This window comes from Bufo bufo, chromosome 2 (assembly GCF_905171765.1).
Source record: "Bufo bufo chromosome 2, aBufBuf1.1, whole genome shotgun sequence".
In the NCBI taxonomy this organism is placed as follows: Eukaryota; Metazoa; Chordata; class Amphibia; order Anura; family Bufonidae; genus Bufo; species Bufo bufo.
In genome coordinates this window covers 339,941,037-339,963,490 of record NC_053390.1, presented here as the reverse complement: position 1 = coordinate 339,963,490, position 22,454 = coordinate 339,941,037, and the positions used below count along the sequence as shown (strand labels likewise).

General features: G+C 45.7%; 1 long non-coding RNA gene across 1 annotated transcript; it reads left to right on the top strand.

The window, feature by feature from the left end:
• The first annotated feature begins 343 nt into the window (after window positions 1-343).
• Window positions 344-1,240, top strand: LOC120991505. The gene is made up of 4 exons (XR_005776697.1): window positions 344-364; window positions 565-612; window positions 933-1,007; window positions 1,179-1,240. It is a non-coding gene; the product is annotated as an uncharacterized LOC120991505 (long non-coding RNA).
• The last annotated feature ends 21,214 nt before the right edge of the window (window positions 1,241-22,454 follow it).

Here is a 22,454-nt window from a genome sequence, read left to right as displayed (position 1 = left end):
CTACACCCAGAAACACCTACTGCACAACTTGAGTACACTGCAGAAATCTAGAAAACAAAGTGATGAACACAGAGGCACTGACATCATGTAATAATAAGGAGACCCAGAGATTAGAGGTTTATGAGTCTGACAATGAGAACGGTCAGTAATGTCTTCTTTCTTCTCCATTCCTCAGGTGCAGACAGCTGTGGTAAGTACATTTTATACCAGATTCAGCTTCTTGTCATTATTATTATTATCTATAAGATTGGAAGGTTATAACACGAGTGCATTTCCTCAGGATTAATGGTGCAAACCTACATCAACTGTCAGACCTGCGCTGAGGAGAAGGTTGTCTGCGCCGGGGGCCCTCCAAAAAATCAAGGTACAGTATAAGATTTCTATCATAGGCCAGAGGAACTAGAATTACACTATATAATGAATGCCAATGGACCTTTCCCACTAGTGTGTGTAAACTATGTGTAAACTGTGGGTAATGTGCCTATTATACAGAGGTGAGCAGCACTACATAGGCACTTTACACAGCACTCGCTGACTATTATATGATGTCTCCTCTTTTCACAGACTACTTGGAGAGATGCAGCTGCCTGTGCACCTCCAACAGATGTTTCGGTAAAGTAGAAGTTTCTATTCTTACATCTACATTAATATAGTACATTAGTAAATATATAGGACCCCAAATCCTCACCGTACACTAAATATAACAGTCACTGGTATACATCAGACTTCCCAAAGCAGGAGGATATTTAAATTAATATGATTCAGTCCATAAGCAGGCTAGAAGGGTGATTTGTGGCAGCCTGTACAGTATACTGTCCATGTGCAGGTGACAGAGGGGTGATAGATACCAGCACATGATTATCATATTTATTCTAATATTATAAGTGTCTTTAATGCTTGGCTCACATTTCATTTCTTTCTTCTTTTCTCAGATCTGAAAACTGGACGGTCCTGCTCTCCATGTAAAGATCACAAGTCTCACCTGGCAGAGACTGTAAACTGTGGAGGTGAGGAGATAGCAGAATATAACCAGTTACTATCAGTCTCCTCTATGATGCCCATATTTCCTATTAGGTCTTATAGAAGGAGACGTGTTATTGAGACAACCCCTAAATGTAGGACAGAATATCTACACAATTACTTCTATAATATCTTTTTTCATTTTCCTGTTTTTCTAGAGATAAATATAAAAATCCCAGAATATGAAGAACTAATTCTGGACTGTACTTTTGAATGGTACGCAAGGCTGGAGGACACCTATAACAACGTGTTCACCCTGGTAAGTACAATGCAGATTTCCAAGAAAATAAGGGTAAAATTGGGAGATTGTTCAGTTTAAGTTATACGACCATAATGTTAAGGCAGCGCTTCCCAAAAGTATTCCTTTCATTACTCAAAAACCACTTAGCAGAAAGTCCTTTCACCAATATCATCACCAGGCTGCTCAATATGGTCTAAAATCAGACTTTCTGTCATGTCAGCAAATTATCATCAGTAATTTTCAAAATTTTTGTCTTAATGATATGACTATGATAAATTACAAATATTATATTATAAATAGAGTTGAGCGAACACCTGGATGTTCGGGTTCGACGAGTTCGGCCGAACTTTCGAAAAATGTTCGGCTTCGGGATCCGAACTCGACCCGAACTTCATCCCGAACCCGAACCCCATAGAAGTCAATGGGGACCCGAACTTTTGGGCACTAAAAAGGCTGTAAAACACACCCGGAAAGGGCTAGAGGGCTGCAAAAGGCAGCAAAATGTAGTTAAATCCCCTGCAAACAAATGTAGATAGGGAAATGATGAGTTAACATAAAATAAATAAAAATTAAACAATATTAATTGGAGTGAGGTCCCATAGCACAGAATCAGGCTTCAAGTCACCCACCAATGGAGAAGGTCACTTACTATTATTTTGACCACAGCACCCAGACAAAGGAGAGAGGTCCCACAGCAGAGAACCAGGCATCATATCACCCACCACAGGAGTAGGCCACCATTTAGTTACTTTGACCCCTACACCCAGACGGAGGAGAGAGGTTACACAGCAGAGAATCAGGCATTTAGATCACCCACCACAGGAGTAGGCCACCATTGAATCAGACCCCGGCAACCATGTCAGATGGCACAAGCATAATCTTCATATCAATCAGCACAGGAGAAGGCGACTTTGAAAGACTTTGACCCCTACACCCAGACGGAGGAGAGAGGTTTCACAGCAGAGAATCAGGCATTTAGATCACCCACCACAGGAGTAGGCCCCCATTGAATCAGACCCTGGCAACCATGTCAGATGGCACAACCATCAGCTTTATATCAATCAGCACAGGAGAAGCCACCATTGAGTTACTTTGACCCCTGCACCCAGGAAGAGGAGAGAGGCCCCACAGCACATATTCTGGCATCATATCAGCCACCACAGGAGAAGCCACCATTTAGTTACTTTGCCCCCTTCACCCAAACAGAGGAGAGAGGTTCCACATCAGAGAATCAGGCATCATATCAACCACCACAGGAGTAGGCCACAATTTAATGGGACCCCGGCAACCATGTCAGATGGCACAACCATCAGCTTCATATCAATCAGCACAGGAGAAGGCGACTTTGAAAGACTTTGACCCCTACACCCAGACGGAGGAGAGAGGTTTCACAGCAGAGAATCAGGCATTTAGATCACCCACCACAGGAGTAGGCCCCCATTGAATCAGACCCTGGCAACCATGTCAGATGGCACAACCATCAGCTTTATATCAATCAGCACAGGAGAAGCCACCATTGAGTTACTTTGACCCCTGCACCCAGGAAGAGGAGAGAGGCCCCACAGCACATATTCTGGCATCATATCAGCCACCACAGGAGAAGCCACCATTTAGTTACTTTGACCCCTTCACCCAAACAGAGGAGAGAGGTTCCACATCAGAGAATCAGGCATCATATCAACCACCACAGGAGTAGGCCACAATTTAGTTTATTTGACCCCTGCACCCAGGAAGAGGAGAGAGGCCCCACAGCACATATTCTGGCATCATATCAGCCACCACAGGAGAAGCCACCATTTAGTTACTTTGACCCCTGCACCCAGGAAGAGGAGAGAGGCACCACAGCACATATTCTGGCATCATATCAGCCACCACAGGAGAAGCCACCATTTAGTTACTTTGACCCCTTCACCCAAACAGAGGAGAGAGGTTCCACATCAGAGAATCAGGCATCATATCAACCACCACAGGAGTAGGCCACAATTTAGTTTATTTGACCCCTGCACCCAGGAAGATGAGAGAGGCCCCACAGCACATATTCTGGCATCATATCACACACCACAGGAGAAGGCCTCTTTCAGTGATTTAGGCCTTTGGACCCAGACAGAGGAGAGAGGTCAGAGATTAGCTTCATATCCCCCAGCACAGCAGAAGACCGCTTTATTTGACTTAGGCCTCAGCACCCAGACAGAAGACAGAGGTAGCATGGCAGAGGTTATGGCTTCATGTCACCCGTTAGTTTAACCGGCCACTTTCATCTGGTTAGGCCCCGGCGCCCAGACAGAGAAGAGTTTCATTCAACTGTGGGTTTCATAAAATTTGTATCAAATAAAGAAGTGGCCCGTAGCACAACAAGACATGTTTTAGGCAGTTAATAAGGACTACTCTGCACAAGGGAGGGACAGGTCCTGTGGGATCCATGCCTGGTTCATCTTTATGAAGGTCAGCTTGTCCACGTTGGCTGTGGACAGGCGGCTGCGCTTGTCAGTAATGACGCCCCCTGCCGTGCTGAATACGCGTTCAGATAAAACGCTGGCCGTCGGGCAGGAAAGCACCTCCAAGGCATAACATGCTAACTCTGGCCACGTGGACAATTTCGAAACCCAGTAGTTGAATGGGGCCGAACCATCCGTCAGGATGTGGAGGGGTGTGCAGACATACTGTTCAACCATGTTAGTGAAATGCTGCCTCCTGCTAACACGTTCCGTATCAGGTGTCGGTGCAGATAGCTGTGGCGTGGAGACAAAACTTTTCCACATTTCTGCCATGCTAACCCTGCCCTCAGATGAGCTGGCCGTGACACAGCTGCGTCGGCGACCTCTTGCCACTCCTCTGCCTTCACCTTCCACCTGTTCCCCTGTGACATGTGGGAATGCTCTCAAGAGCGCCTCTATCAGCGTGCGCTTGTACTCGCGCATCTTACGGTCGCGCTCCAGTTCAGGAATTAAAGTGGGCACATTGTCTTTATACCGGGGATCCAGCAGGGTGGCCACCCAGTAGTCTGCACACGTTAAAACGTGGGCAACTCTGCTGTCGTTGCGCAGGCATTGGAGCATATATTCGCTCATGTGGGCCAGGCTACCCATGGGTAAGGACAAGCTGTCCTCTGTGGGAGGCGTATCGTCATCGTCCACCGTATCCCCCCAGCCACGCACCAGTGATGGGCCTGGGCTGCCACCCCGCTGTGAACTTGCGTCATCCTCGTCCCCCTCCACCTCCTCATCCTCCTCGTCCTCCAGTACAGTGCCTTGGCTGGCGACTTGTGAACCTGTCCTCTGCTGCTTAAACAAACCTCCCTCTGAGCCACTTCGAACAGACTGGCCCGAAAGTGTTAGAAACGAGCCCTCATCCTCCTCCTCCTCCTCCACCTGGGCCACCTCCTCTAACATCATTGCCCTAAGTGTTTTCTCAAGGAGACATAGAAGTGGTATTGTAACGCTGATAACAGTGTCATCGCCACTGGCCATGTTGGTGGAGTACTCGAAACAGCGCAGCAGGGCACACAGGTCTCGCATGGAGGCCCAATCATTGGTGGTGAAGTGGTGCTGTTCGGCAGTACGACTGACGCGAGCGTGCTGCAGCTGAAACTCCACTATGGCCTGCTGCTGCTCGCACAGTCTCTCCAGCATGTGCAAGGTGGAGTTCCACCGGGTGGGCACGTCGCATATGAGGCGGTGAGCGGGAAGGCCGAAGTTCCGCTGTAGCGCAGACAGGCGAGCAGCGGCAGGATGTGAACGGCGGAAGCGCGCACAGACGGCCCGCACTTTATGCAGCAGCTCTGACATGTTGGGGTAGTGGTGAATGAACCTCTGCACCACCAAGTTCAGCACATGCGCCAGGCAAGGGATGTGCGTCAAACCGGCTAGTCCCAGAGCTGCCACGAGATTTCGCCCATTATCGCATACCACCAGGCCTGGCTTGAGGCCCACCGGCAGAAACCACTCGTCGGTCTGTTGTTCAATACCCCGCCACAACTCCTTTGCGCTGTGGGGCCTGTCCCCCAAACATATGAGTTTCAGAATGGCCTGCTGACGTTTACCCCGGGCTGTGCTGAAGTTGGTGGTGAAGGTGTGTGGCTGACCGGATGAGCTGGTGGAAGCAGTGGAGGAGGAAGCCGAGTAGGAGGAGGAGGCTACAGGAGGCAGAGAATGATGCCCTGCGATCCTAGGGGGCGGAAGGACGTGCGCCAAGGAACTGTCCGCCGGGGGCCCAGCCGCCACTACATTCATCCAGTGTGCAGTTAGTGAGATATAGCGTCCCTGGCCGTGCTTACTGGTCCACGTATCTGTGGTTAGGTGGACCTTGCCACAAATGGCGTTGCGCAGTGCACACTTGATTTTATCGGACACTTGCATGTGCAGGGAAGGCACGGCTGTCTTGGAGAAGTAGTGGCGGCTGGGAACCACATACTGCGGGACAGCCATGGCCATCAGCTGTTTGAAGCTGTCTGTGTCCACCAGCCGGAATGACAGCATTTCAAAGGCCAGCAGTTTAGAAATGCTGGCGTTCAGGCCAAGGGCTCGAGGGTGACTCGGGGGGAATTTGCGCTTCCTCTCTAAGGTTTGAGATATTGAGAGCTGAACGCTGCTGTGTGATATAGTGGAGACGCTAGTTGACGGTGGCGGTGGTGGTGGTGTCGGTGGCACATCCTCTGTTTGCTGCTCGGCAGGTGGCAACATTCCTCTCGAGGCGGAAGCCGAGGCAGCAGCGGTAGAGGGAGCAGGGGGAGCCTCAGCGAGTGCCTGGTTTTTAAGGTGTGTACCCCACTGCAGTTCATGCTTTGCATGTAGATGCCTGGTCATGCAGGTTGTGCTGAGGTTCAGAACGTTAATGCCTCGCCTCAGGCTCTGATGGCAGAGCGTGCAAGTCACTCGGGTCTTGTCGGTAGGACATTGTTTAAAGAAGTGCCATGCCAGGGAACTCTTTGAAGCTGCCTTTGTGGGGCTGGGTCCCTGTTGGCGATGTCCAGTAGCAGGCGAACTCTGGGGGCGGCGGCTCGTCTGCTTTGGCCCCCTGCTCCCTCTTTGGCTTCGCTGTTGTCTCGGTCTCACCACTACCTCTTCCTCTGAACTGTGAAAGTCATCGCCACGACCTTCAGTCCATGTGGGGTCTAAGACCTCATCGTCCTCTGCATCGTCTTCCACCCAGTCTCCCTCCCTGACCTCCTCCTGTTCAGTCTGCACACTGCAAAAAGACGCGGCAGTGGGCACCTGTGTTTCGTCATCATCAGAGAGTCGGTGACTCTGCTGTGGTGGTATTCCCATGTCCTCTTCATCTGGAGACATAAGTGGTTGTGCGTCAGTGCATGGTATGTCTTCCTCCACTGGGGAAGGGCTAGGTGGACGCCCCTGGGAAACCCTGGAAGCAGAGTCTTCAAACAGAAGAAGAGACTGCTGCATAACTTGTGGCTCAGACCGTTTCCCTGATATGCTTGGGGGTGATGTGACAGACTGATGGGCTTGGTTTTCAGGTGCCACCTGTGCGCTTTCCGCAGAAGACTGGGTGGAAGACCATGTGGTGAACGTGCTGGAAGCACTGTCGGCCACCCAATCGATTAATGCCTGTACCTGCTCAGGCCTTGCCATCCTAAGAGCGGCATTGGGCCCCACGAGATATTGCGGTACATTCTGCCGGCTAGTTGAGGGAGTTCGTTCCCTACTGTGTGCGCCTGGGGCCGAACGGCCACGTCCTCTACCAGCAACAGAGGCTCCACGGACACCACCACGACCGCGTCCTCGTCCCTTAATAGTATTTTTCTTCATTGTTGCGATTCAACTCGCACCACAATGAAATATATTATTTTTTATAAGCAAAATCCCCTCACTGGAATACTTTCAGTCTTTTGACTGTATGGATTACAGATGGAATGACTGTTATATGTGAGTACCGCTTTCTTTGACAGATTCTAGTATGGGTACATATATGTTTTCCCAACCCCAGCACATTAGTTTGCTAATTCCAGATGTATGAAACGCAGGCCTAACTGTATCTAGTATATTGAACGCCAGATAAACTAACTTGGCCTTTTTTAAATAAAAAAAAAATTCCCTCACTGGAATACTTTCAGTCTTTTGACTGTATGGATTACAGATGGAATGACTGTTATATGTGAGTACCGCTTTCTTTGACAGATTCTAGTATGGGTACATATATGTTTTCCCAACCCCAGCACATTAGTTTGCTAATTCCAGATGTATGAAACGCAGGCCTAACTGTATCTAGTATATTGAACGCCAGATAAACTAACTTGGCCTTTTTTAAATAAAAAAAATTCCCTCACTGGAATACTTTCAGTCTTTTGACTGTATGGATTACAGATGGAATGACTGTTATATGTGAGTACCGCTTTCTTTGACAGATTCTAGTATGGGTACATATATGTTTTCCCAACCCCAGCACATTAGTTTGCTAATTCCAGATGTATGAAACGCAGGCCTAACTGTATCTAGTATATTGAACGCCAGATAAACTAACTTGGCCTTTTTTAAATAAAAAAAATTCCCTCACTGGAATACTTTCAGTCTTTTGACTGTATGGATTACAGATGGAATGACTGTTATATGTGAGTACCGCTTTCTTTGACAGATTCTAGTATGGGTACATATATGTTTTCCCAACCCCAGCACATTAGTTTGCTAATTCCAGATGTATGAAACGCAGGCCTAACTGTATCTAGTATATTGAACGCCAGATAAACTAACTTGGCCTTTTTTAAATAAATAAAAAATTCCCTCACTGGAATACTTTCAGTCTTTTGACTGTATGGATTACAGATGGAATGACTGTTATATGTGAGTACCGCTTTCTTTGACAGATTCTAGTATGGGTACATATATGTTTTCCCAACCCCAGCACATTAGTTTGCTAATTCCAGATGTATGAAACGCAGGCCTAACTGTATCTAGTATATTGAACGCCAGATAAACTAACTTGGCCTTTTTTAAATAAAAAAAATTCCCTCACTGGAATACTTTCAGTCTTTTGACTGTATGGATTACAGATGGAATGACTGTTATATGTGAGTACCGCTTTCTTTGACAGATTCTAGTATGGGTACATATATGTTTTCCCAACCCCAGCACATTAGTTTGCTAATTCCAGATGTATGAAACGCAGGCCTAACTGTATCTAGTATATTGAACGCCAGATAAACTAACTTGGCCTTTTTTAAATAAAAAAAATTCCCTCACTGGAATACTTTCAGTCTTTTGACTGTATGGATTACAGATGGAATGACTGTTATATGTGAGTACCGCTTTCTTTGACAGATTCTAGTATGGGTACATATATGTTTTCCCAACCCCAGCACATTAGTTTGCTAATTCCAGATGTATGAAACGCAGGCCTAACTGTATCTAGTATATTGAACGCCAGATAAACTAACTTGGCCTTTTTTAAATAAAAAAAAAATTCCCTCACTGGAATACTTTCAGTCTTTTGACTGTATGGATTACAGATGGAATGACTGTTATATGTGAGTACCGCTTTCTTTGACAGATTCTAGTATGGGTACATATATGTTTTCCCAACCCCAGCACATTAGTTTGCTAATTCCAGATGTATGAAACGCAGGCCTAACTGTATCTAGTATATTGAACGCCAGATAAACTAACTTGGCCTTTTTTAAATAAAAAAAATTCCCTCACTGGAATACTTTCAGTCTTTTGACTGTATGGATTACAGATGGAATGACTGTTATATGTGAGTACCGCTTTCTTTGACAGATTCTAGTATGGGTACATATATGTTTTCCCAACCCCAGCACATTAGTTTGCTAATTCCAGATGTATGAAACGCAGGCCTAACTGTATCTAGTATATTGAACGCCAGATAAACTAACTTGGCCTTTTTTAAATAAAAAAAATTCCCTCACTGGAATACTTTCAGTCTTTTGACTGTATGGATTACAGATGGAATGACTGTTATATGTGAGTACCGCTTTCTTTGACAGATTCTAGTATGGGTACATATATGTTTTCCCAACCCCAGCACATTAGTTTGCTAATTCCAGATGTATGAAACGCAGGCCTAACTGTATCTAGTATATTGAACGCCAGATAAACTAACTTGGCCTTTTTTAAATAAAAAAAAAATTCCCTCACTGGAATACTTTCAGTCTTTTGACTGTATGGATTACAGATGGAATGACTGTTATATGTGAGTACCGCTTTCTTTGACAGATTCTAGTATGGGTACATATATGTTTTCCCAACCCCAGCACATTAGTTTGCTAATTCCAGATGTATGAAACGCAGGCCTAACTGTATCTAGTATATTGAACGCCAGATAAACTAACTTGGCCTTTTTTAAATAAAAAAAATTCCCTCACTGGAATACTTTATGGCTTTTCACTGTATGGATTACAGGTGGACTGGTATTAGTAGGGGTGACACAAGCACACCCAAGTCCCTGATGTAGGATTTCTATGGCACAGACCACTATTACAAGTGATTAATGGACGTTGGGAGAGATTGTGCTGCAGCACTAGTCCCAAGATGGCCGCCGCCTATCAGCCCAGTAACATGTGCCACAAAATGGTCTGCACAACCTTTAAAAAAAATAGCCTTGGACTGTGCTGCTAAATCGCTATTGGTCTGAATCCCAGGTGTAGATGTCTGACTTGTTTGGAGCTTTGGAATGCACACTGTGGCAGCTTCTGCTGCAGCACTACAAGTCGCAAAATGGCGGCCGGCGGTCAGCCCAGGTACATGTGGATGGAAAAATCACTCTGGCCACTCTAAAAATAGCCAATCCCTATCAAAAAAGCAGCTCAGCTGCAGTTGTTCAGATGAATCACAGGTGGAGGAGAGAAATTTGCTTCCAGTTATTCAATTATCCCTGCCTATTCTCGCCCTAGCATCAGCTGCGTCTATCCCTGTTCTATTCACATCGGGAGTGAGCACGTCCCGACGTGCGCACAAGCTTATAAGAGGCTGAGTCACATGCTGCACTTGGCCAATCACAGCCTTGCCAATAGTAGGCATGGCTGCGATGGCATCTTAGGGCAAGTAGTATGATGCATGTTGATTGGCTGCTTTGCAGCCTTTCAAAATGCGCCAAAATACATGCCGAACGACGAACCCGAACCCGAACTTTTACGAAAAAGTTCGGGTTCGGGTCCGTGTCACGAACACCCCAAAATTCGGTACGGACCCGAACTATGCTCGAACTGTTCGCTCAACACTAATTATAAATAGTTGTGATATCTGAGGCTCTAATAATTCTTCATAATTTTTCTATAGCCTCGTGAACACAATCCCAAAATCACCCGGGAGCCCTATCTAGTGATCAAGGGCGTACAGATGGGGGACTCCGGACGGTACACGTGTACCACCATCCTGGACTCTGAGGTGCCAGTGAGTAAGATCACCTATAACGTGGCAGGTAAGGACATATTATTACTGGCACTATGCTGAGTGGTAATTCTTAGATACGCGGGATTCATATCTACTTGTGGGTGATAATTAGTGAGAAAGGATCTAGTTCTGAAAATCTGAATTGTCACCTATAATGTGGGGTTATTTTAAATTAGTATTTGTAAGGAAAAAAATATAATTGAAAGATTTTAGCCTTTTCTGTATTTTGGAGCCACTTTTGGTTTTGACAGTGCTTCTGAGCCTCCATGATGCAGACGATTCTGATATTCTGACAGATATTTCATGGTCTTTCATGTATAAGATACACTACAATGTCATTATCGTTCTCTTCATGGAATTAACTATTAATGTAATTGTTTTCTTCATTTAGTTATCAGCGAATCGGAACAGGCGACAAAAAAATACCATCCTCGCCCTACACTTCCTGATGTGCTTGACATCACAGCGCCTGAGCCGCCACTTCTAGAGGAGCTACGGAACAACAATGCTTCCCTCATAGCAATATCTGTGGCCGGCTCCGTCACCATCATGCTGATCGCTGGCATATGGTAGGTAGCATCTATAAGATACTCTGTGGAACAGGCGTAGTATTTTAGATAAATATTACACATTACACAGTGTAAACTTAGTCCAGGCAGTCACTAGATGCTCCAGATTTATCACAATACTGAACGCTTCATGATAAATTTGGCGCATATTACAAGGCCAGACATGTTATAATGTCAGTGGACTGATAAGCAGCTAATGTAAGAAAAAACATTGGAGGATCTGTGCACACATTTCACTCAGAGCTGACATGTAAGTAGCAAATATCAAATAACTGATAGATTTTCTTTTTTCAGCATCTGCATGTTCTGGAGGAAAATGAAATCTAGAGAGCCTCTGGAAAAAGAGCCAGTGTGAAGGCGAACCGTCAAGCACCATCCTGTACTGCCACCCGCCAGGAAAAAAAAAAAACTGAAAATTTTAACCCTTCCCCAAAAACAAAAAAACTTTAAAAAAAACTTCCCTTCCTCATTTCTCCTTTCCCTTTCTCTCCCTAATCCCCCTCCATAAAAAAATAAAAAAAAATACAAAATGTTTCCCAAAAAATAACAAATTATCTTCCCTTCCCATTTTCTTCCCTCCCCTTTTTCCCTAAAAAATAAAAAAATAAAAAAAATTAAAAAATCTTGACTGCAGCATTTCATTTCCCATTCCTTACCTGCCTATATATCAGATAAGAACTACAGAGACTATATCGGAGAAAGACCAGGAGGATGGAGTCTCCTCTTGTTATTCTTGTCACCAGCACCAGTTTCAAGATCTATAGTCATAAAACTTATGGTTTGACTGAGCGGAAACATGTCTTTATTAGAAATCCTCTCTAAGGGCTCATGGACATGAACGCATTTTTTGTCCGTGTCGGTTCCTTATTTTTTTGGTGGCCCTAATGTAGAACCATTCATTTCAATGGGCCCGCAAAAAAAAACTAAATGACTCTGTGTGCATTCAGTATCTAAATGTCTGCAAGTCCATTCTACAAGGACAGGCTTTGTTACAATAGCGGACAAGGACATGCATTGTTACAATGGATTCTCTAAAAATACGGATGTCACACAGGTAGCTTCCGTTTTTTTTGCGCATCCATGTTTTGCAGATCACATAATATATACGATCGTGTGCATGAGCCCTAAATCTAGATGACTAACTTCAAGCTCCTGGACTCCAATGTAAAATACTTAACAGGGCCTTGAACTATCATGTGTGGTGTACAGAACTGGTCTACTCATATGGGACATATGGACCTTTTGGACCCTTTCAGATTAAAGGGCCTAGGGTGTGACCTTTGCTGGAGGAAAAAGGTGAAGCCCCCCATCTTCTGTCTAACCATTCAGATTGGCTGACACCACCATGTATGAACCATGCACGGCTCCTGGGTTCATTGCGTACCCTCTCTTCCAAATTCTTTGGCTTGAGTTTTTATAAACAATGTTGTGTGACGGGCACTACTTACATTGTGGTTACTTTGTGCCATGGGTTAGCTATCTCTCCATTTTTCACTCTTGCTCTGTCCTGTCTTTCTGGTACTGCTATCTTCTCCTTCCCTCCTCCTACTTCTGGAGGACTAGAGATCCTCTTTGGCAGCTGCTTCATCCTTCAACTGCTTGATAATTCAAATGCCAGCAAAGGGGCAGCAAAATCTAAAATTGTTTGAGCAGGAGGAGCCCGCTGCACTTGGGGAATAGGTGGCCTTCCATTCAGTACATTCTAGGGTGATACCTGCATGGGAAAGAGAAGGAGAAGGGAGGATATCACTGAGCGCTGGGTTGCCTGGCATCCCCTGCAAGGCATAGAGTAAAACAGTGGTGGGCTGGATACAGCAGGGGCAGGCTAGAAAGTCTACTAGCAGCAGTCGAGGCCTGTAATAAATAGTCTGTAATGGCAGAAATGGCCATACTGGATACATTTCTTCTAGTACCAGTCATATCATATTTACTGACAATTCTCATGTATATACAACTATAGCACCTGTCATATGACCATACTTACCCATCCATTTATGGCCTGGGTCAGCACAATATGCCAGGACTTCAGGCACAGTCCAGTCAAATTTTAGGACAGTTGGCAACTATGTATCATGCATCGCTACAGTTATAGTCATAGGGCCAGATTTATCATTACTCTGACAGCTCACTTCACTTTCACATATGGCTAAAGTCAGTTTTAGCCAAGTCAGATTTATGATCGGCCCTTTAAGACTGTAATAAATGTGGTTTGACGGTAGCAGTTTATCCGTCAGTAAGCAGCTTTACAAAGTCGCACGTTTTTATGAAAAAGTCGCACGTTTTTATGAAAAAGTCGCATGTTCTATTAAAAAGTCTCATAAGATAAGCATGGTCCTCACTGGAGTGAAATTGCGACTTTTTTGCGACTTTTTAAATAGTCCCAATAGTAAATCTGTCTAGAGATTCATTTACATAAGAAAACACGCCCACTTTCAGAAAACTGGCGAGCATAGTGCAGAGCAGAAAAAAGTCGCAAATTTGTGCTCAGTTTTAGCGTTTTGGACTATTTTTGGGACTTTTTCACTCCATTATTCTGACCTGAGCTAATGATAAATCTGGCCCATAGTGTCTCACTGTAGCACATCACCTCCTCCTCTTGCTTCTCTCTGTTGATGTCCATCAAGACTCTATCCTGGGATCAGTGTTATACCTCATTCACACATCTGTCTTTTGGTCTGTGATTTCCATTAGTGTTGATCACGAATATTCGAATTTCAAATTTTTATCGCGAATATAGGTAATTCGAAAATTCGCGGATATTTAGAATATAGTGATTTTATATTCGTAATTTTGAATATTCGAGATTTTTTTATTGCAAATTTTTCAATTGCCGAGTGAAAACATGATTCCTCCCTGCTTCTTGCTTGTGGGCCAATGACTCATTGGCCCACAAGCAAGAAGCAGGGAGGAATCATGACTTTAAGGCCTCTTTCACATGGGCATTGCGGGAAAAGGTGCGGGTGCGTTGCGGGAACACGCGCGATTTTTCCGCGCGAGTGCAAAACATTGTAATGCGTTTTGCACTCACGTGAGAAAAATCGCACATGTTTGGTACCCAAACCCGAACTTCTTCACAGAAGTTCGGGCTTGGGATCGGGGTTGTGTAGATTGTATTATTTTCCCTTATAACATGGTTATAAGGGAAAATAATAGCATTCTGAATACAGAATGCATAGTAAAATAGCGCTGGAGGGGTTAAAAAAATTATAATTTAACTCACCTTAGTCCACTTGATCGCGCTGCCCGGCTTCTCGTCTGTCTCCTTCTTTGCTGAACAGGACCTGTGGTGAGCATTCATTGCAGGAACAGGACCTGTGGTCATCACATGATCCATCACATGATCCATCACCATGGTAAAAGATCATGTGATGGACCATGTGATGACCGGAGTGACGTCACCACAGGTTCTGTTCAGCAAAGAAGGAGACAGACAAGAATCTGGCAGCGCGATCAAGTGGACTAAGGTGAGTTAAAAAAATTTTTTAATTTTTTTTAACCCCTCCAGCGCTATTTTACTATGCATTCTGTATTCAGAATGCTGATATTTTCCCTTATAACCATGTTATAAGGGAAAATAATAATGATCGGGTCTCCATCCCGATCGTCTCCTAGCAACCGTGCGTCAAAATCGCACCGCATCCGCACTTGCTTGCGGATGCTTGCGATTTTCACGCAACCCCATTCACTTCTATGGGGCATGCGTTGCGTGAAAAACGCAGAATATAGAGCATGCTGCGATTTTCACGCAATGCACAAGTGATGCGTGAAAATCACCGCTCATGTGAACAGCCCCATAGAAATGAATGGGTCGGGATTCAGTGTGGGTGCAATGCGTTCAACTCACGCATCGCATCCGCACGGAATACTCGCCCGTGTGAAAGGGGCCTTAATGGGAAAAACTATGAATATTCTAAAAAACTAATATATAGCACTATACCGAATATATTCGTTTTTTCGAATATTCGTAATATTCTAAAACAAGAATATATAGCAATATAGCGAATATTCGAAAAAAACTAATGTAGAGAAATTTAGCTAATATCATGCTATAATCTTCTTTGTCTAATAATTGTAATTTTTTTCTCATCTGAAGTCCAGATTGGAAAAAAATTTCAACTATTGAAAAAAAGATTATGGCACTATATTAGCTAAATTGCTCTATATTCGTTTTTTTATTTTTTTCGAATATTCACTATATTGCTATATATTCTTGTTTTAGAATATTACGAATATTCGAAAAAACTAATATATTCATTTTTTCAAATATTCGTAATATTCTAAAACAAGAATATATTTCAATATAGCAAATATTAAAAAAAAACAAACGAATATAGAGCAATTTAGCTAAGATAGTGCTATAATCTTCTTTGTCTAATAGTTGTAATTTTTTTCTCATCTGAAGTTCAGATTGGAAAAAAATTACAACTATTAAAAAAAAAAAGATTATAGCACTATATTAGCTAAATTGCTCTACATTTGTTTTTTTCTAATATTGGCTGTATTACTATATATTCTTGTTTTAGAATATTACGAATATTTGAAAAAACTAATATATTAGATATAGTGCTATGACTCATTGGCCCACAAGCAAGAAGCAGGGAGGAATCATGTTTTTGCTCGGCAATTGAAAAATTTGCGATAAAAATTTGCATTACGAAAATTCACATATTACGCGATCATTACCTTGTCGATTTTTTGAGTAAAAAAAAATTGTAGAATATAACGAAAATACAAAATATTCGCAAAATATTGCGAATTCGAATATGACTACTGCCGCTCATCACTAATTTCCATCAGTGATTGTCAGTGCTCTACAGAGCACCAGAGCACAATGGAAGTCAAAGGGAGAACCAGAGCATTAAAACAGGCACCCCTGGTTCATAGGAAAATGTCAGAAATTGATAGAAACACCACCGAAATGGTTCGGGAACAGCATGGGGAGGATGTCTGGATGCATCTTGGACTCCCAGGTCGCTGCTGGGAATGATGTTGTCCGAGTAGTACGCCAATTTTACAGACCGACAATAATATGCACCAAACCGAAGATAAAAATCAATTTTAGAGGAAAAATTGTTAGGAAACATTCTTTCCTGTATATTTACTTGTACATAAAGTGCAAGTGCTGCCAAAAATTACAAGGAAGAGGCTCTCCAATACACCCTTTATTACACATAAAGGAGGGCATCATATACACCCTTGAAAAATTATGATTGATGGCCTGCTGGTGACCCTCTAAAACATTAGGAACAAGGGCCTGCTGGTGACCCTCTAAAACATTAGGGCTGAGGGCCTGCTGCTGATCTGACCATCTAAAACATTAGGGGTGAGGATCTACTCCTGAGCTGACCCTCTAAAACATTAGAGACGAGGGCCTGCTGCTGATCGGACCATCTAAAACATTAGGGGTGAGGGTCTGCTGCTGAGCTGACCCTCTAAAACATTAGGGGCTAGATCCTGCTGCTGATCTGACAATCTAAAACATTATAGGCGAGGGCCTGCTGCTGATCTGACCATCTAAAACATTATAAGCGAGGGCCTGCTGGTGACCCTTTAAAACATTATGGGTGAGGGTCTGCTGCTGACCTGACCCTCTAAAACATTAGGAGCGAGGGCAGCCTAATAAGCATGTTGATATGATGGACGAGAAGGACGAGAAAAGGAAGATTGAACCATATACCCTTTTTTGTGGTGGAAGGGGTGCATGGGAATACAGTGTATTCAATACACCATAAAAGCAATATTTAAAGTGCCTTTATGTTCAGCTGCTTTCCTCTGGTGGAGTAGAGAAGTCAGGGGCAATTCCAGGTCTTGTTTATTTTGATAAGAGTCAACCTGTCAGCATTTTGAGTTAACAGGCGGATGTGCTTATCAGTTATTATGCCCCCAGCAGCACTAAATACCCGCTCTGACAAAACGCTGGCGGCAGGGCTGGCCAGCACCTCCAAGGCGTAGACCGCCAGTTCGTGCCACGTGTCCAGCTTGGACAACCAATAGTTGTAATGCACAGAGGGATCACTGAGGATGCTGACACGGACTGCTACTTACTCCTTCACCATCTTCCAAAACTTTTCCCTCCTTGTGACATTAGGCCGCACATCAGGATGAGGGTGCTGGCTGGGTGTCATGAAACTGTCCCAGGCCTTGGAGAATGTTGCCCTGCCTCTCTTGGAACTGCTGTGTGTTCTGTTGGAACTGCTGTGTGTTGCCCAAGGAACTACAAAACACAGTATAGCCTTCAGTATTTTACTATATAGTTGGGTTTATTAAGTTTTTTGGATTAAGAGCTAAATTATTTTTTTAAACAATATGTTTTGAAAGGTCTTACAACCTATGGGGAATGGTTGCCAGATAGGCATCAGTACACAACTGATGAATATTTATATGGATTTGTTAACAGAAATGTAAAATCAGACATATATGAATGCAAAGCAATTAACTCATGCATAGTTGCCAGTGTATGGAGTGTACCTTCAAGAATAGTTTATAAAGGTGGGTTTAGATAAAGGTTAGAGTCCACCAATGCACCTTAATATCCTTATACATCTGACCAAAACAAAATTTGCAAGTATTTTGCAGCAGAAAAACCCACGCCAAATGGAGCTGATTGTGTTTGGAAGTCCTCTCAGAAATGCTGCAGGTTTTCTGCAGGTTTAACCCTCTGCATTGCAAAAAGTAAAATCCACGACAGAAATCCCCAACATAAGTGGTAGGCAATTAAGAGTGCCGCATTTGTGTGAGGGGAGGCGGGGCGTTCACTATTTAAACCTGGCCCTCCTCCCCCCACTTGTCGGTTCGAACGATTTCGAATCGGCTTGTGGGTTGGTGCCAGAGAAGGGCATGCGTCACTGGAGGATCGGGGGATCGGCTGCGTCGAGCTCGTCGCTACGGTGATTAGGTAGGCAGGGTGGCTTGCACACCCGTCTCGCTATGTATAACATGTGGGGCTGCCGAGCGTGCCGCCGGTCCCCAGCTGCGCTGGAGACTGCCCGCACTCCCGATCGCTTCCGGCACCCCGAGACAGGCATCCCGATCCGCTCCAGGCCCTGCGCTAAGCACCCCCGCTCCCACATGCAGCGTCCCCCAGGCAGGCACCCCTCACCTGTGACTCAGCAGCGACGGGTCACGACGTCCGCTCGCATACCCTGAGCATCGGTCACGCCGGCCGTCGGCTCCACGACGCAGCGTTATATATCACTCACTCCCGTATCAGAACGTTCCGCCGTAGAGGAAAACGCCGTCCGCTCACACAGGGATCTATTCATTAGCTGCAATCAGTAAGCGGAGGTCCAGCTGCAGGATCAGGGGGCGGAAGCCGAAACCTATAGGCGATTAATACGCCGCGGCTTTCCCTGTACAAATAGTCGATATCGGTGGGCACGGGATGCAATGTTCCACATGGCGGAGCGCAAATCCCTCGCAGCCGATCCTGATGCACGGTCTCCTGGTAATTACAATTAGCGAGGCTGTGAAGGTGGACATGCTTATGTGACTTTCAGTCATGTCTAGGAATCCGCTGCAGAATAAACTCGTCTTCTTTACTGCGCCAAACTCAGGCAAGACGAGATAAGCAGATACTCAGACATGTGCACTGTATAACAAGTTATGATTTCAATGGTTAATTCTAACCTAGAAGGGAATCACTGGCTTGCTGCGCTCCAGCAGGTCCTGGCTTGAGAGAGGGCGGGGGATGGTCGACACCTACAGGCCCATACTGGTACTGCAGTCCAGGTGCAGGGCTCCTCTGCTCAGGCACAGTGGCTAGGTACTAAGGCAGGAGTATAAAAAAAAATAAAAATATTTAAATAAAATTTGGAATATGTTCAAGGATCAAATATAAAGAGGGCTTCAAGGAGGGGGGCTGGCCACGTCACTTTGCGCACGCAGCCGGGCCGCCCGTAAGCCCATACGGTCAGTCAGAGGGTTGGTTCGGGCGGAGTCACAATAATCCGGTGGTTAGCTAGGGAGCGGTGGCATGAGTGAAGTGTCGCCCAGCTGGCGTGCGCTCACTCACACGTCTGTTCTTGGTTGTTCAGGTCCACAGGTGGTGGGCTAACTTACGATACTGTGGGGTTCGTGGCTGTCATGGCCGCCAGGTGAGTCAGGGGTGGTGCATGCGGGGGCCAACCCCCTCTTTTCTCCTGCATAGGCTTGGGGGACGGGGGATGGTGGACTATTATGTCCAGGCCTCTGGCGCATCTCTTACAGGGTGGCGCCTACAGTCGTGGCCTTTGGTGGGGGGGAAAAGAAAAAAAAAAAAAAGAAAAAATAATAATAATGGTATAGATAGGAATGTTGCTTTGCCAGGTCTGTCACGACTACAGACTCCTTATAAAGCCCTGCCACGACTGCAGGCATCAGTCTGTCACGACTACAGACCCGCTCTAAAGCCCTGCCACGACTGCAGGCAACAGTCTGTCACGACTACAGACCCGTTATAAAGCCCTGCCACGACTGCAGGCATCAGTCTGTCACGACTACAGACTCGTTATAAAGTCCTGCCACGACTGCAGGCATCAGTCTGTCACGACTACAGACCCGTTATAAAGCCCTGCCACGACTGCAGGCATCAGTCTGTCACGACTACAGACTCGTTATAAAGTCCTGCCACGACTGCAGGCATCAGTCTGTCACGACTACAGACCCGCTCTAAAGCCCTGCCACGACTGCAGGCACAAATCCGTTACGACTACAGACTCATTATTAAGACCGGCCACGACTGCAGGCATTAGTCTCATGTCAACAGACTCACGAGGTAATACTACCACGTCTACAGGCGATGGTCCGTTACCGCTACTCTCGATATAGGGTCCCCTCACTACTACAGGGGCTAGTCGGTCACATCCACAGACTCGGTCGCACTCCCGTTAACTACAGGCACTGGGTGGGCATCTACGGGTAGTTGCATCACGACTACGCACGTGGGTCAGCCACGGCCTGGGAGGTCAGCCTTTACGGTCACAGGTAGGTCCAGTTAGGCTTCAGTCTCCCAGCGGGTTCCAGTCACAATAACCAGCCCCTAGGTGAGGGGGGGCACTCCCGCACCGGCGCACAATGCCAGGGAGCTGTGCGGCTCCTCACGCGGCACACGGTTCAAACCAGCGGGGGCCGGGGCCCACGGTAAAGGAAGGGCTCCCTCTGATCCGGTGCACATTGCCAGGGAGTGGCGCTGCTCCCCACGCGGTACGAGTGTCCAGCCGGTGGTGGGTCGGCCCTAGCTGAGGAGGGGGGCTCCCCCGCACTGGTGCATTCTGCCAGGGAGCAGCGTGAGCTCCCCACGCGGCTGGGGGGTAAGGCTCCTCATCTTCAATAAAGTCTGGCACGGGCCGCCGTGCCGTTAGGTAGGCAGGGATCAGGGGAAGGAGTACTAGGCTCGGTCAGGGGGAGCAGATCATAGGCGGTGGCTGGCTTCCTGCTGCCGGCCGTACATTAGGTTCCAAGGGGGTTATTTAGGCACAGGATGTTAGTTAGTCCATGCAGGTGATCTGCGTTATACCATGCTCTTCATGCTCGTACTCAGAGCTGTGCCCATACGGGAGCTGCTTAAGTGGTTGATAGTGAAAAAAAAAAAAAAATAATTGAAAAAAATAAAATAAAAATACATTTTTGAGTCTCTCACGCATGGCTTCTCCGTTTTAGGTTTACACATACGGATCCGCCATTAGAGTCTCGCACGCATGGCTTCTCCGTTTTAGGTTTACACTTATGACTCCGCCATCTGAGTCTCTCACGCATGGCTTCTCCGTGTTAGTTTTACACATACGGATCCGCCATTAGAGTCTCTCACGCATGGCTTCTCCGTTTTAGGGTTACACTTATGACTCCGCCATTAGAGTCTCTCACGCATGGCTTCTCCGTTTTAGGTTTACACTTATGACTCCGCCATTAGAGTCTCCCACGCATGGCTTCTCCGTTTTAGGTTTACACATATGACTCCGCCATTAGAGTCTCTCACGCATGGCTTCTCCGTGTTAGTTTTACACATACGGATCCGCCATTAGAGTCTCTCACGCATGGCTTCTCCGTTTTAGGTTTACACTTATGACTCCGCCATTAGAGTCTCTCACGCATGGCTTCTCCGTTTTAGGTTTACACTTATGACTCCGCCATTAGAGTCTCTCACGCATGGCTTCTCCGTTTTAGGTTTACACTTATGACTCCGCCATTAGAGTCTCTCACGCATGGCTTCTCCGTTTTAGGTTACACATATGACTCCGCCATTAGAGTCTCTCACGCATGGCTTCTCCATGTGAGTTTTACACATACGACTCCGCCATTAGTCTCTCACGCCTGGCTTCTCCGTTTTAGGTTGGCACATATGACTCCGCCATTAGAATCTCTCACGCATGGCTGCTCCGTTTTAGGTTTACACATATGACTCCGCCATTAGAGTCTCTCACGCATGGCTTCTCCGTTTAGGTTCACACATATGACTCCGCCATCTGAGTCTCACGCATGGCTTCTCTGTTTTAGGTTTACACATATAACTCCGCCATTAGAGTCTCTCACGCATGGCTTCTCCGTTTTAGGTTACACATATGACTCCGCCATTAGAGTCTCTCACGCATGGCTTCTCAATGTGAGTTTTACACATACGAGTCCGTCATTAGTCTCTCACGCCTGGCTTCTCCGTTTTAGGTTGGCACATGTGACTCCGTCATTAGAATCTCTCACGCATGGCTGCTCCGTTTTAGGTTTACACATATGACTCCGCCATTAGAGTCTCTCATGCATGGCTTCTCCGTTTTAGGTTACACAAATGACTCCGCCATCTGAGTCTCTCACGCATGGCTTCTCCGTTTTAGTTTTACACATATGACTCCGCCATTAGAGTCCCTCACGCAGAGCTTCTCCGTTTTAGTTTTACACATATGACTCCGCCATTAGTCTCTCACGCATGGCTCCGCCATTAGTCTCTCACGCATGGCTTCTCCGCTTTAGGTTTACACACAGGACTCCGCCATTAGAGTCTCTCACGCATGGAGATTAAAAAAAAAAAAAAAAAAAAAAGGGGGCCTATCACTCACCTATTGGGCTTTGTCAGGGTTTTTGCCACTCTCAATTAAACTTGTCCTATAGCATTGTTAACTATACATGGCAGGTATTCAGCACCATTGGTGCAGGCTACATCCGGACCTACCGTCACTCTTCTCCGCCCACCCGATCAAAGCGGCGTTGAAGGGTTTGCGCAAGATGTCTGTTGTGAAACGACATGGGCATCAGCCATTTACCGGTAGCTTGTTCAGGCCGTGACAGGCAAACTGCAGGGGC